General features: G+C 42.8%; 2 protein-coding genes across 2 annotated transcripts in view; both read left to right on the top strand.

Annotated features, from left to right (window-relative positions):
- LOC122934014 (zinc finger protein 260-like) overlaps nucleotides 1-14,115 on the top strand; it is a 222,488-nt gene that overhangs the window by 121,230 nt on the left and 87,143 nt on the right. The gene's annotated exons all lie outside the window — the stretch shown is intronic.
- Nucleotides 1-14,115, top strand: part of LOC122934017 (gastrula zinc finger protein XlCGF26.1-like) — a 323,260-nt gene that overhangs the window by 260,447 nt on the left and 48,698 nt on the right. The window lies entirely within an intron of this gene.

Raw genomic sequence — 14,115 nt, 5'->3', positions numbered from 1 at the left:
ATAAGAAAAATGATTCGTTATCATGAAGCCCAAGAAAATTTGGCTTAATTTAAAATCTTTGAATTTTAGGGGAAAAAAAAAAACTAAAAACTGTATTCCACTTCAGATGGTTTACTTCGCTAAACACTAGTGATAACCATAAAGCAGATCTTGTTAGACATCGGAGAATCCACACAGGGAGAAATTATTTTCATGTTCTGAATGTGGAAAATGAAATAGAATTCAGTCAGTCAAGTCTTATCACACATCAGTGAATTCACACAGGGTCGAAGCCACTGTCATGTTCAGGATGTTATCTGTAATTGAATAGCAGAGAGCTTACAGAGGAAAAATGTTTTTCTACCAAAGGATTTTTTTAAATTTAAATTTGTCAACTTCCAAGAGCTAGAACTTTGATTAATTGTATGTAGCAGTATGAGGACTTGTTTTTGTTTTTTTGCATTACCAGTTGTAGTTTTTATGGTGCCATTTTGGGGTACACATAACCTCCTGATTACTTTTATTACCTCTTTCTGGGAGAAAGATGGGTTAAAACAGCAATACAGTTTTTACGCTATAAAATTAGCAGCGTTAATTTTTTTTGCACAAATGGCATAATAACTTTATTAATTATTTTATTATAGTGATACTAAATACATAGTTAAAAAAAAAAAAGTTTTTATTGTGCAAGTACAAAATGTGTTTGCATCGTCACATCCCAAGACATACAACGTTTTTAGTTTTCTTTCCGTGGAGCTGTGTGAAGGCTTGATTTTTGCAGGATGACTTGTAGTTTTCATTGGTTTAATTTTGGGGTACACATATTATTTTTTTTAGACAAATAGGGAAAGCAGCAATAGTGGCATTTTCTTTAGCCTTTTCTGTAACGGATAAATGACATGATAATTGTGTGGTGCAAGTCATTACGGATGCGGCAATACTAATTATGTAAGATTTTATCTTTGCCTTCAATTCTTAAGGGCTCATTCACACGACAATATGGTCACCGTGCCCCAGTTGTGGACAGCAAATAGCTGGTCTGCAAAACACGGGCATTGTCCATGTGAACTCCATATTATAGATGCGGACCCATTGACTTGAATGGGCCTGCAATCCATAAGATACGTCAAAAGATAGGACATGTTCTATTTTTTTCTTTATTTTTTGCAGTGCATAGTCACGCATTGGAAGCCTACGGAAACACTCAGAAGCTCGTCCAAGGACTTTGGGGTCTGTGCTTCTGCACCGTTAAAGATTGGACACGTCCTATCTTTTGATGTATTTTTGCGGATCTTGGACCCATTCAAGTCAATGGGTCTGCACCGCCATACCAACTTCACACGGCCGGTACCCATGTTTTGCGGACTGCTATTTGCAGTCTGCAACGGGGGCACAACAACCATGAGCTCTAGAGTCCACTAAAAGTAATGCATGCGCTCTCAGGTCCTGAGTAATTTTAAGTGAAGTACTGCATGAAACAAAGTAAATGACCCTGCACTGTAATCGGGCAATCCTTCACATGATTCCCTTAGACTTTATATAACTGTGTTAAACATGTTGTTACCATTTGTTAATAAATATCTGCATTTTGGGCCTATGTCTCTATTCTTTAGTTGATAAGATATGGCCTCAGAAATTACGGTGTTAAGGAAGAGTTGGTGGTCACTCTGTGTGCAAATGGTGAGGGGAGACTTCCATTGTGGATCCTAGACTTTGTGGAATTTTTAGGACACTTTGAGAGTCATTTATCAAAGATACTTTTTACTCTGGTCTTTGATAGACGCTACACTGCCGAAGGATGTGCCTAATTTATCACAAAACATACACTTCATCATAACTTAGGCGTATACTCTGGCACTGTGCGTCTGAAGTGAAATTCTACTCCACTCCCTCAGTGGAGTAAATTTTAGACAACTTTTACACCTGAAATTAGCTAAATGTTTGTGAGTGTGCCAGGGCCAATTTACCAGCCAGGCCATTCCCTAATGGCGAGGAGAGTGATAAAGTATTGTCACAAAGGCTTTGCCCTTGCGACTTTCTTTACTCCAAAATCTGGCATAGTGCTGTAGCTAAATGACCCCACATCTGTTTTTGAAAATGATCCTTTAATATTACACCACCGAGCCAAGCGATGGAGTCTCCTTCCATCCATATCATCGCTATATTTTGCTTTGCTAAGAAAAATGTTTTACAATTCAATTTGATTGCCATATGAAACAGGGAAAGTAAAGCAGCTCTCACCCACCGTCCACCTGCCTGGAGCATGGATAGCAACCTCCGGACTTGATTGCTGTGAAATATTCAAGACCAAGAAAAATCCAGCTTCCAAGATGCAAAAGGTGGAATCTTTATTGTGCGTTTAAAATCCAATGCAAGACATCACAGGTTACAGTAACGCGTTTCAGACCGCAAGTAAATCAGGGTCCTTCATCATGACAAAAGGACCATTAACATGATGAAGGACCCTGATTTACTTGCGGTCTGAAACGCATTACTGTAACCTGTGATGTCTTGCATTGGATTTTAAACGCACAATAAAGATTCCACCTTTTGCATCTTCGAAGCTGGATTTTTCTAGTTCTTGAATTTGATTCCCATGCACCGCTCCAAATGCTCCGTGTTTGACTTGGGAAGGTCTTCAACCAAAGCGCGCAATATTCACAAGAGGAATTGGTGCAAGGCAGCGGAAACTATCATTAGAACTTGGCAGGCAGATCTGCATAGGGAAACGTACCTGCGCACCAGCTGCCTTGCTCGGGTCCCCACTGTCCATATCCAATTTGACCCCACTGCTGGCCGCAGTGGTGACCTGCTGCCCTTGCATCATGGCAATTGGGCACATGATGCAAGATGAGCAGATTAACGCTGTGGCTAGTAATTTGCTGCAAAGCGGCTATTGGTAGTAGGGGCCTGAGCAAGGCAGTGTCGGGACCCAGTACCGGGTAAGTGTGCTCCCCTTTGCAGATCTGCCTAGAGGAGGGGACTGCTAAAAAACAAAAAAGGGTCACAACTTTTTTTAAACCATCAACATTTCAGCTGGGAAAGCAACTTAAACACCAGTTTTGCAAAAAAATTATGCTTTTACTTAAAGGGAACCTGTCACCTGGATTTTGTGTATAGAGCTGAGGACATGGGTTGCTAGATGGCCGCTAGCACATCCACAATACCCAGTCCCCATAGCTCTGTGTGCTTTTATTGTGTAAAAAACAATGAATTGATACATATGCAAATTAACCTGAGATGAGTCAGGGACAGGACTCCTCTCAGGTAAATTTGCATATGTATCAAATAGTTTTTTTTATTTGTTTTTTTTTGTCAATTATTTTTATTGTTCAGCATGTTAAATAAACATACAAAGACATTGGCATCAAATATAAAAGATATAAAACATTGCATTGTATGTCAAGCCAACTTTTACAAAAAAGTATAAGAAATGGTTCACAAAATGCATTCAAGTTAGTGTATGAACAGTACAATACGAGGTAAGACTCTGTTATAAACCAACATGTGTAGTTCTATGTGAGTAGAACTTGTGGCCCTCGACTCGTGATCTGTCTCACTCCCTGGGACAGGCGCCGCTTGTCCGTTGCACTACAGTCACTTTCTCGTGAAATCACCTCTGGTAGCAGCAGTCGTATATAATCTGGTACTATGGGTATCAGGTGGGGTGAGGTGAGATAAGGCGTGTTAGGTCAGGAGTGTCACCAAACTTCTGAGCTAGTGTGGTACACTCACACACAGAGAGTGTTTGCAATTATTAGCTCAAGTCTCATCTCTTCAAATATAAATTGACAATTAACAATAAGTAGGAAAGGGGGATATGTCCTTAAAACTGGACAACTTTGGTCGATAAGCTGGTTAAGTGTAGCCCTAGGGGATAAGATGTTAGTAAGCCTCATCACAATTTTCCTATATCAATTCTTTGAGGGGGAAGAGCATACGTCTGTCTGTCTGACAGGTCCTTACTGAGGTAGTTTAGTGTTGGCCAGGTATCTGTAAGCAATCCATGGGGCCCATAATTTCCGGTGTTTTTCATGCGACCTAAGTTCCCAGCTAACCAATTCCCCCATACGTTGTAAACAATCAATTTTGGCTAACCATTGGGATGTTGTGGGGGGGGGGGGGGGGTCTGTGCTTAACCACTTCTGGGGGATGAGTAAACCGGCAGTTTGCGGTCACTAGATTGTTCTTTGAGGGCGTCTTTTGTGGGTAGCCATAAAAGAACCATCTCAGGTGACAGTGTTAAATTGATGTTCAACATTTTGTTAATAGTCGATGAGACACTCTCCCAGTATGATCTTATTCTAGGACATGTCCAAAAATGTGGAGCAATGTGCCTCTTCCCTCCTTACATCTCCAACACCTATCATTGTCGCTTAGGCCACTAAGGAATTCACACAGCGAGAGAAGCCATGCGAGTGTGCATGCATACGAAGGATATCTGTCTCTGAGAAAGTGACATTTAGGTCAGCTGCCCATGTTCGGATATATCGCGGTATTGTATGGGTTTGTGGTGTATTTAAGGCTAGATAAATCGTGGATATTAGCCTGCGTTGAGGCTTGAAGGGAGCCATCATCTTTTCCAACCATGTCGGGGCAGAGGTAAGTTTGTTTTATGTGTCTAGTGCTTTCCCTACCAATCTCAGCGATATCAAATCTAAGAAGTTAAATGTGTCCCAAGTCTGGTTGCTTTGGTAAATCACCTTAAATATTTTTTTTTTTTTGTCAGCTGTTTAATAGTTTCTCAGCCTGCTCCATATCTGGGAGACTTGTGTTCCCTGGGGTCTGATTGAGTAGGGGACTAAGTCAGCTGTCATTTCTCTTGAGGGATTTGGTAAAAGTCCCTTGTCCCTATTAAGCTGTTTGATGACTAGGGCGGTGCCTTTTAATAAAATATGTGAGTGGAGTGATGAGTTTGTTAGTCCCCATAAAGCTGCTTTTTGCAGTTGTGTGAGTTGCAGAAGTTCCAATTCTGTGCCAAGTGTGTGATAGCAGGGAGCATGGAGCTGTAACCACCTCTTTAGGTGTATGGCTCTGTAATACAATTGTGCTTCTGGTAGTGCTAGGCCGCCTTGGTTACGACCCAGGATCATCCTTTGATGTTGTAATCTAGCTCTTTTCCCACCCCATAAATATGTTGTGAAAAGGCTTCGCAGTTTTGTGAAGTATGAGTTAGGAAGGAATATTGGTAAATCTGAAAGATATATAGAATCTTAGGGAGCACAAATGTTTTCAAGATGTTTTTCCTGCCCATCCATGTGGTGAAGGGGAGGCGTAGAGATTGAAGTTGTTGTTGGACATCTGCTAGTAGTGGGATGTAGTTAAGTTGGAATAGTTTGTCCATGATCAGTAAGTCATCTGCGTAAGCTATGTTTATATATTCAATGGAATCATTGTCAGCTCTCACTTCACGTATATTCGCGTGGTCCCTGATTGCCTGGAGGAGGGTTTCCATAACCAAGACGTACAAGACCGGGGACAGAGGGCAGCCCTGACGCGTCCCGTTGCGTATAGGGAAAGATGGAGATAGGGTGCCATTGACCCTTATTCTGGCACTCGGGTCTCTATATAGCGTCATGACTGCCTCCTGAAATCTTATTGGAATGCCGAACTTAAGCAATGTCTTCTTCATAAAATCCCAGTTTACCCGGTCAAAGGCCTTCTCCGCATCCACACTGAGGAAGGTTGACGGGAGACGATTCTTTCGGGCCCACTGTATAGCTGTCACTATCCTACAAGAATTGTGGTTCCCCTCCCTCTCCTCCTAGCAGTCTGATTCCCTCTGCAAATAGCTCTAATTTGTGTAGAGTGTTTTTAATTCACTGTTTTTGGCCTCTATTGGGGCTGTATAGGCTAGCTAGGGTGATCTTTTGGGTTCCTATGAGGCCCTTCACAAAGATGAAGCGGCCCTCAGGGTCCGTCTGCTTGTTTATCAAGGTAAAAGGCACCTTTTTGGAGATTGCTATGCCCACTCCCCTTTTAGCTTTCGAAAAAGGTACTGAAGAACCAGTGTTGGTCAGGGACCGCGGGGATCAGAAACTGCAGAAAGCGCTGCAAACCGCAGGTCTGAATTGACCTGCAGTTTGCTGCGATCGCCGATACGGTGGGGTCATATGACCCCTCCCGGCGTTGTGGCAGGATGCCCGCTGAATGATTTAAGCGGGCATCTTGTTCCAATTAACCCCCGCCGCGCCACAATCCCGTTTTAAACCCATGACGTACCGGTACGTCATGTGTCCTTATGGACTCAGGAAACATGCTGTACCGGTACGTCATGTGTCCTTAAGGGGTTAAACAAAATTAGGCAGGCACCACAAAAAAGAAATTAAATCAATATTTAGTTGATCCTCCTTTTGCAGAAATTACAGCCTCTAAACGATTCCTGTAGGTTCCAATGAGAGTCTGGATTCTGGTTGAAGGTATTTTGGACCATTCCTCTTTACAAAACATATTTTATTTTATTCAGGTTTGATGGCTTCCGAGCATGGACAGCTCTCTTTAAAGGGAACCTGTCACCTGGATTTTGGGTATAGAGCTGAGGACATGGGTTGCTAGATGGCCGCTAGTACATCCGCAATACCCAGTCCCCATAGCTCTGTGTGCTTTTATTGTGTAAATAAAAACGATTTGATACATATGCAAATTAACCTGAGATGAGTCCTGTACGTGAGATGAGTCAGGGACAGGACTCATCTCAGGTTAATTTGCATATGTATCAAATAGGTTTTTTTTACACAATAAAAGCACACAGAGCTATGGGGACTGGGTATTGTGGATGTGCTAGCAGCCATCTAGCAGCCCATGTCCTCAGCTCTACACCCAAAATCCAGGTGACAGGTTCCCTTTAAGTCACACCACAGATTTTCAATTATATTCAGGTCTGGGGACTGTGATGGCCATTCCAGAACATTGTACTTGTTCCTCTGCATAAATGCCTTAGTGGATTTTGAGCAGTGTTTAGGGTCATTAACTTGTTGAAAGATCCAGCTCCAGCGCAGCTTCAGCTTTGTCACTGATTCCTGGACATTGGTCTCCAGAATCTGCTGATACTGAGTGGAATCCATGCGTCCCTCAACTTAAACAAGATTCCGAGTCCCTGCACTGGCCACACAGCCCCACAGCATGATGGAACCACCACCATATTTTACTGTAGGTAGCAGGTGTTTTTCTTGGAATGCTGTTCTTTTTCCTCCATGCATAACGCCCCTTGTTATGGCCAAATAACTAAATTTTAGTTTCATCAGTCCACAGCACCTTATTCCAAAATGAAGCTGGCTTGTCCAAATGTGCTTTAGCCCACCTCAAGAGTCACTTTTTGTGCTGTGGGCGGAGAAAAGGCTTCCTCTGCATCACTCTTGCATACATCTCCTTGTGTAAAGTGCGCCAAATGGTTGAACGATGCACAGTGACTCCATCTGCAGCAAGATGATGTTGTAGGTCTATGGTGCTGGTCTGTGGGTTGACTCTGACTGTTCTCACCATTCGTCGCTTCTGTCTATCCGAGATTTTTCTTGGTCTGCCACTTCGAGCCTAAACTTGAACTGAGCCTGTGGTCTTCCATTTCCTCAATATGTTCCTAACTGTGGAAACAGACAGCTGAAATCTCTGAGACAGCTTTCTGTATCCTTCCCCTAAACCATGATGGTGAACAATCTTTGTCTTCAGGTCATTTGAGAGTTGTTTTGAGACCCCCATGTTGCTACTCTTCAGAGAAAATTTAAAAAAGGAGGGATACTTACAATTGACCCCCTTAAATACTCTTTCTCATAATTGGATTCACCTGTGTATGTAGGTCAGGGGTCACCGAGCTTACCAAGCCAATTTGAGTTCCAATAATTAGTTCTAAAGGTTTTGAAATCAATAAAATGACAACAGTGCCCAAATTTATGCACCTGCCTAATTTTGTTTAAACAATTATAGCACACTTTCTGTAAATCCAATAAACTTCATTTCACTTCTCAAATATCACTGTGTGTGTCTCCTATATGATAGATTTAACTGACATTTTTTATCGTAACAACCAACGATTTATACAGGAAACTCATGACTATTAACAAGGTTGCCCAAACTTTTGCATCCCACTGTATGTCCCTCTTTCCAAGTTACACCTCCAGCAAATGTCTGGGATGGATGGGTACCAAATATTAGTTTTAACTGGAGTTATGTATCACCGAGATAAGATTTTATAAGAGTTTTCTTGCATTAGTATGCATGAAGATGGTCCGTGGGAACATTTATATATAGCAGAAATTGTATCCGGTGATAATTCTATTTTCAAATCTCTTTCCCATAGGACCAAAAATGCTTGTTTATTCGGAACCTCTCTAGTAAGGAGAAGCATATACAGTTTCGATAGTACTTTAGTAGGGGTGTTGCGCTGAGCTATAAGTGTTTCAAATTTTGTTAAGTGCTTATCTAATGAGTCGTTAAAAATATATGAACGGAGTGCCGATTTGAATCGGTTATATTCTAGGAAATTTAGTGGTCTCTTTTGATGTGTCATTTATGTTGGTTAAGGATTTTATTGCTCCATTTTCCACTATGTTTTCCAAAAGAGTGTTTAACGAACATAACTGATCAGGGGGTTGGAGATGATGATGTTTAGTGTGCAGCTTCGGTAGGTCTCTTATTGTGGCTAGTGGGGAAGGTGCTGGCATAAGATTTATTGCTTGTACTTTCCATATGTTCATCACTGCTTGGGTCAACTCATTCTTAAAAGTGAATGTGTCTGTGTCAGCAGGTGGTGCTATTAGAAGAGTTGTTAGGGGTATCAGAGAGGATGCTTCCTCTAGGGCTATATGTAATTTGCCTGTCTCTAGTCTGGCCCAATGAATTGTTCTATAGAGGGCCGCTGCCGAGTAGTATGAGAATAGGTGGTTTGGGTGTACCAGACCCAGGGTCTTGGGAAGCGTTAGCCTCTGAAAACTTAATCGGGGGCGTTTCTCTTTCCAGATATATTTTGAAAATATGGATCTAACTTTTAGGAAATAATTTTTGGGTATTTTAATTGGTAACATCTGGAACAAATAGGTGAATTTAGGCAGGATGAGTCCCTTCAGTAGATTATTTCTACCTATCCAGGATATAAATGGGGCTGACCATGTTTCTATTTCTTCAAGGGCTTTATGGAGTAGTGGGAGGTAGTTAAGTTTGAATAAGTCTGACCATCGTGCACGAAGTTTGATTCCTAAATAAGTTGTATGGCTTTTGGGCCATTTAAATGGGAATTGGCTTTCAGGGGTGTTCTGTAGATCGTGTGGAACATTGACACCTAGTGCTTCCGATTTGTCAAGATTGATTTTAAAGTTGGAGAGGTATCCATATCTGGCAAACATGTCCAGTACTGCTGGGAGTCCCTTTTTTGGGTCAGTTAGGATCAGGAGGAGATCGTCTGCAATGGCCGCCTCTTTATGTACTGTCACCTTAACTGTGTATCATGCTATGGCAGGATGCTGTCTTATGCTTTGAATTAATGTCTCTATCACTAGGATGAACAGCGAAGGAGATAATGGGCAACCTTGCCGCGTACCATTAAGGATATCGAATGAATTTGATAGTAGACCATTAACATGAATCGGGCGTAAGGGCGACTGTATAGTTAAGAGATAGCTTCAATAAAAGGGGTGGGAATTTGAAATCGTCTCAAAGTTTCGGTCATAAAAGTCGAGTCCACCCTGTCAAAGGCTTTTTCATGCATCCGTTCCCAAAAGGACTAGCGGTGCCTGGGAAATGTTAGCGTGTTTTATAAGGTTCAGGAGTCTGATAGAGTTATCCCTGCCTTCTCTACCTCAGACAAAGCCAACTTGCCACGATGGAGTGATCCAGCTGGTAGACGATCATAAGGCGCATTACCACAACCCGGTACAGGATACAACAAAGTTTATTATGAGACAACGCGTTTCGGGGTCTCAACGGCCCCTTTATCAAGTCTGTGTCACCCTAATTTTAAGTGCAGCTGGGTGTATACTGTCTGGTTTCTTCTAAAAATGGCGCATGTCCGTACCACAGTTGTGAGGTTGGAATAAGTGTAGCGGTTGCCTGTGCGCCCTTTTTCCACACGTGCCATACACAGGACTGTAGCAGTGAACCGCTACACTTATTCCAACTTCACAACTGTGGTACGGACATGAGCCATTTTTAGAAGAAACCAGGCAGTATACACCCAGCTGCACTTAGGGTGACACACCCACAAATTAGGGTGACACAGACTTGATAAAGGGTCCGTAACCCCGAAACGCATTCTCATAATAAACTTTGTTGTGTCCTGTACCGGGTTGTGCTAATGCGCCTTATGATCGTCTACCAACTGGATCACTCCATCGTGGCAAGCTGAGATACGTTTTCCTATATATACCCGAGTGGCGACCTGGCCTTCGCCCCAAGGGGTCTCTTGACGCATCTGACAGCACCGACCTGCGACTTTTATACCTCACAGCCCACCTGCAATACGGTTGCACTTAACTCCGGTGCAACCAAAACAGGTGAGTCTATCGTATCCACCAGCTCTTTGAAGGAAGCTGTTGTACCTCGATTTACTTACCCTATGAGCGCCTCTCTCACCCTTTGGCCATTACCTCAAAGCCAACTTGGGACAGGGAGACCAGGCTTGGCAATAAGGGACTTAAATGCTGCACTATCAGACTATGGCAACACTTTTTAGGTCATTATTTAGCAAGGAAATTGGCCTATAGTTGTTACATAGCTCTGGATCTTTCCGCTCTTTATGTATGAGGGAGATATGTGCTTCTAGCGCTTGTCTTGGCAATGACAAACCCTGCAACACAGCAATGCAGATATGTAGGAGGTAGGGTTAGAGAACTTCACGTAGGGATTTATAATACGAGATAGGAAGGCCTATCATCAGGACTCGGGCTCTTTCTCGAAGGGCTCTTTGACAGGATGGACTGGACGTGAAGAGTGAATGGTTTATTAATCTCCCTTTGTTGGTCCTCCGACAATGTGGGGAGTTGCAGGGATGTTGAGAAATCACTGATTTCCTCTCGTCTCTTTGCTGTCTGGTCGGCGGTGTCATTGGCCCTTGATTGGTATAAGGTTTTGTAGTATTGGCAAAATGTGTCTGAAATACCTTTGCATTTGTGACTCTTGATCCCACGTGTTGTTTTACTGAGAGTATGTACGTGCGTGTTTTGCGTTTTTTAATGAGACATCATTAATTTGGACACTTTATCTCCATGTATGAATATTCTATTCTTCCATGACATATAAAATTTAGCTGATTGAGTATTTAGGATGTCTCTCAGCTGTTGTCTTTTGGATGTTAAGGTTGTAAAGTGTCTCTGGAATTAGAGGATTTGTGTGTGAGTTCTAGTTGTTGAATCTCACAATATAGGTTCCTTACTGTTTCCTGTTTTGATCTATTAAGGTGTGAGGCAATTGAGATGAACTCGCCACGAATAACAGCTTTATGCGCTTCCCAAGTAGTGGTGAAGGGTAGTGTTTCATCTGTGTTTCGTAGAAAGTAGTCTCTCAATATATTTTCTATTCGGTTTTTATATTGGCTGTTGGATAGGAGGGATTCATTTAGTCTCCAAGTTTGTGAGGGTTTAGCGATGTTACCTAGTGATGTGCGAAGTGAACACTTGGCAATATAGTTGCTTCTTTTACGGCCAGAAGCGCCTGGAGTGGAAGGAATATGTAATCTATTCGTCCGTGGGATTGTTGTACCGGGGAAAAATGGGTATAGTCCCTGTCTGTGGGATGAATATGTCTCCAGGTGTCAATCAGTTGAGCAGAATGCAAAATTCTATAGATTCATGTTAGCACTTTTCTTGTCAGCATCGAGTGTCCAGTGGACCTGTCGATTTGGGGATGTAAGGTTACGTTTAAGTCGCCTCCTAGGATTAGAGTTCCCTCTATAAAATGTTTGCTTTCTCTCATGGCACGCGCAAGCCAAGTATCTTGATTTCTATTTGGGGCGTACAGTACAGACCAAAAGTTTGGACACACCTTCTCATTCAAAAAGTTTTCTTTATTTTCATGACTATGAAAATTGTAGAATCACACTGAAGGCATCAAAACTATGAATTAACACATGTGGAATTATATACATAACAAAAAAGTGTGAAACAACTGAAAATATGTCATATTCTAGGTTCTTCAAAGTAGCCACCTTTTGCTTTGATTACTGCTTTGCACACTCTTGGCATTCTCTTGATGAGCTTCAAGAGGTAGTCCCCTGAAATGGTCTTCCAACAGTCTTGAAGGAGTTCCCAGAGATGCTTAGCATTTGTTGGCCCTTTTGCCTTCACTCTGCGGTCCAGCTCACCCCAAACCATCTCGATTGGGTTCAGGTCCGGTGACTGTGGAGGCCAGGTCATCTGGCGCAGCACCCCATCACTCACCAAATAGCTCTTACTTTCAAAGTTTTCCCAATTTATCGGACTGACTGACCATTTCTTAAAGTAATGATGGCCACTCGTTTTTCTTTACTTAGCTGCTTTTTTCTTCCCATAATACAAATTCTAACAGTCTATTCAGTAGGACTATCAGCTGTGTATCCACCTGACTTCTCCACAACGCAACTGATGGTCCCAACCCCATTTATAAGGCAAGAAATCCCACTTATTAAACCTGACAGGGCACACATGTGAAGTGAAAACCATTTCAGGGGACTACCTCTTGAAGCTCATCAAGAGAATGGCAAGAGTGTGCAAAGCAGTAATCAAAGCAAAAGGTGGCTACTTTGAAGAACCTAGAATATGACATATTTTCAGTTGTTTCACACTTTTTTGTTATGTATATAATTCCACATGTGTTAATTCATAGTTTTATAGTCATGAAAATAAAGAAAACTCTTTGAATGAGAAGGTGTGTCCAAACTTTTGGTCTGTACTGTATAGGTTCTGTGACGACCGTAGGCAGGGATACACACTCACACAGTGAGCCCTAACTTGAACCCAGCCCACTGACCCTGCCTACTTGCAGAACAAGTCCACAACTGGTCGATGTTCCCTATACTGGTAAGTGCAGAGATACAATCCAAGTGCCTGTGGAACCGCAGGTACCTGTTCACACACAGGACAGACAAACAAACGCCAAGGGAAGTCGTGCCAGAAACAGTCAAACCAGGAGAACAACACCAACAAAATCAAAAAGCGGAAGGAGGAAGCAAAAACAAGCCAAGGGTCAATACCGGACAGGAAGAAGGTACAGAATCGCTAAGAAGAGAGAGAGGTCTAGGTATAGCCGAAGTCAAGTCCTAACCTATAACTGGCAAAGGTGATTGCCAGTTGCTGCCTTAAATAGGGAGCTAATCATCTGAGCGCTGACATCACCAGGGGGCGAAGCTCAGGTGTGACATAAGGGGGCGTGGTCAAAGCAGGTGCTCAAGTGGGGGTGTGGCCTAAACAATGATGAGAGGGGTGTGGCCTAAACGTCATTAGAGGGCGTGGCCTAAACACAGAGTCACCAAGGGGCTTGGCACGACAGCGCATCTGGCACCGTGCTGCAGTGTCTGAGCCCCAGAATGCAGCGCTAGAGCTTGGACAGGCATGTTGGTGACATAACCCCCCCTTTTATGAGGGGCCACCGGACCCTAAATACGGGGCGCCGGCTTAGATGGAAATTTAGAATGAAATTTCTTAATGAGACGAGGAGCATGGACATCCCGATCAGGTCCCCATGTCCTCTCCTCAGGACTATACCATTTCCAGCCCTTTCCTGACCAGCTCGTCTGCCCCATTGGCTGATTTTAATTAGTGTTAGTATATAGCTTGGCCTGCTCCCCCTCACTCACTGAAGCCATCTGGCACCAGGAGAGAGATAGTGTGTGGACTCTCATTGCAGTCTCTGGTGACCTTTTGGTGACCTTTTGGTGGTGTGGAGTGGGCCCGGCATGCATGCTGGTAACTGCTTTCTGTGGATATAATGGAGGCCATTTTGGCACCAAAAAAGACTGAAATTCAGGCGGATCCAGCATGCATGTGGAACCTGCACTTTCTGAATTGTATGATAGCCGTCATGGCACATAACAGGTAAAATTTAGTGTTAGGAACCCGTCTAACTAGAGATCGCCTTGACGTGCGGCAGACGGGCTCAAATAATTTTGTACAAAACGATTTGCCAAGCATCTCTAACTTATTAGTATAGCATTTGCAATTTTCTACTTTATTTGGT

The sequence above is a fragment of the Bufo gargarizans genome, chromosome 4 (assembly GCF_014858855.1).
Source record: "Bufo gargarizans isolate SCDJY-AF-19 chromosome 4, ASM1485885v1, whole genome shotgun sequence".
Lineage (NCBI taxonomy): Eukaryota > Metazoa > Chordata > Amphibia > Anura > Bufonidae > Bufo > Bufo gargarizans.
This window is presented reverse-complemented; position numbering and strand designations above follow the sequence as displayed.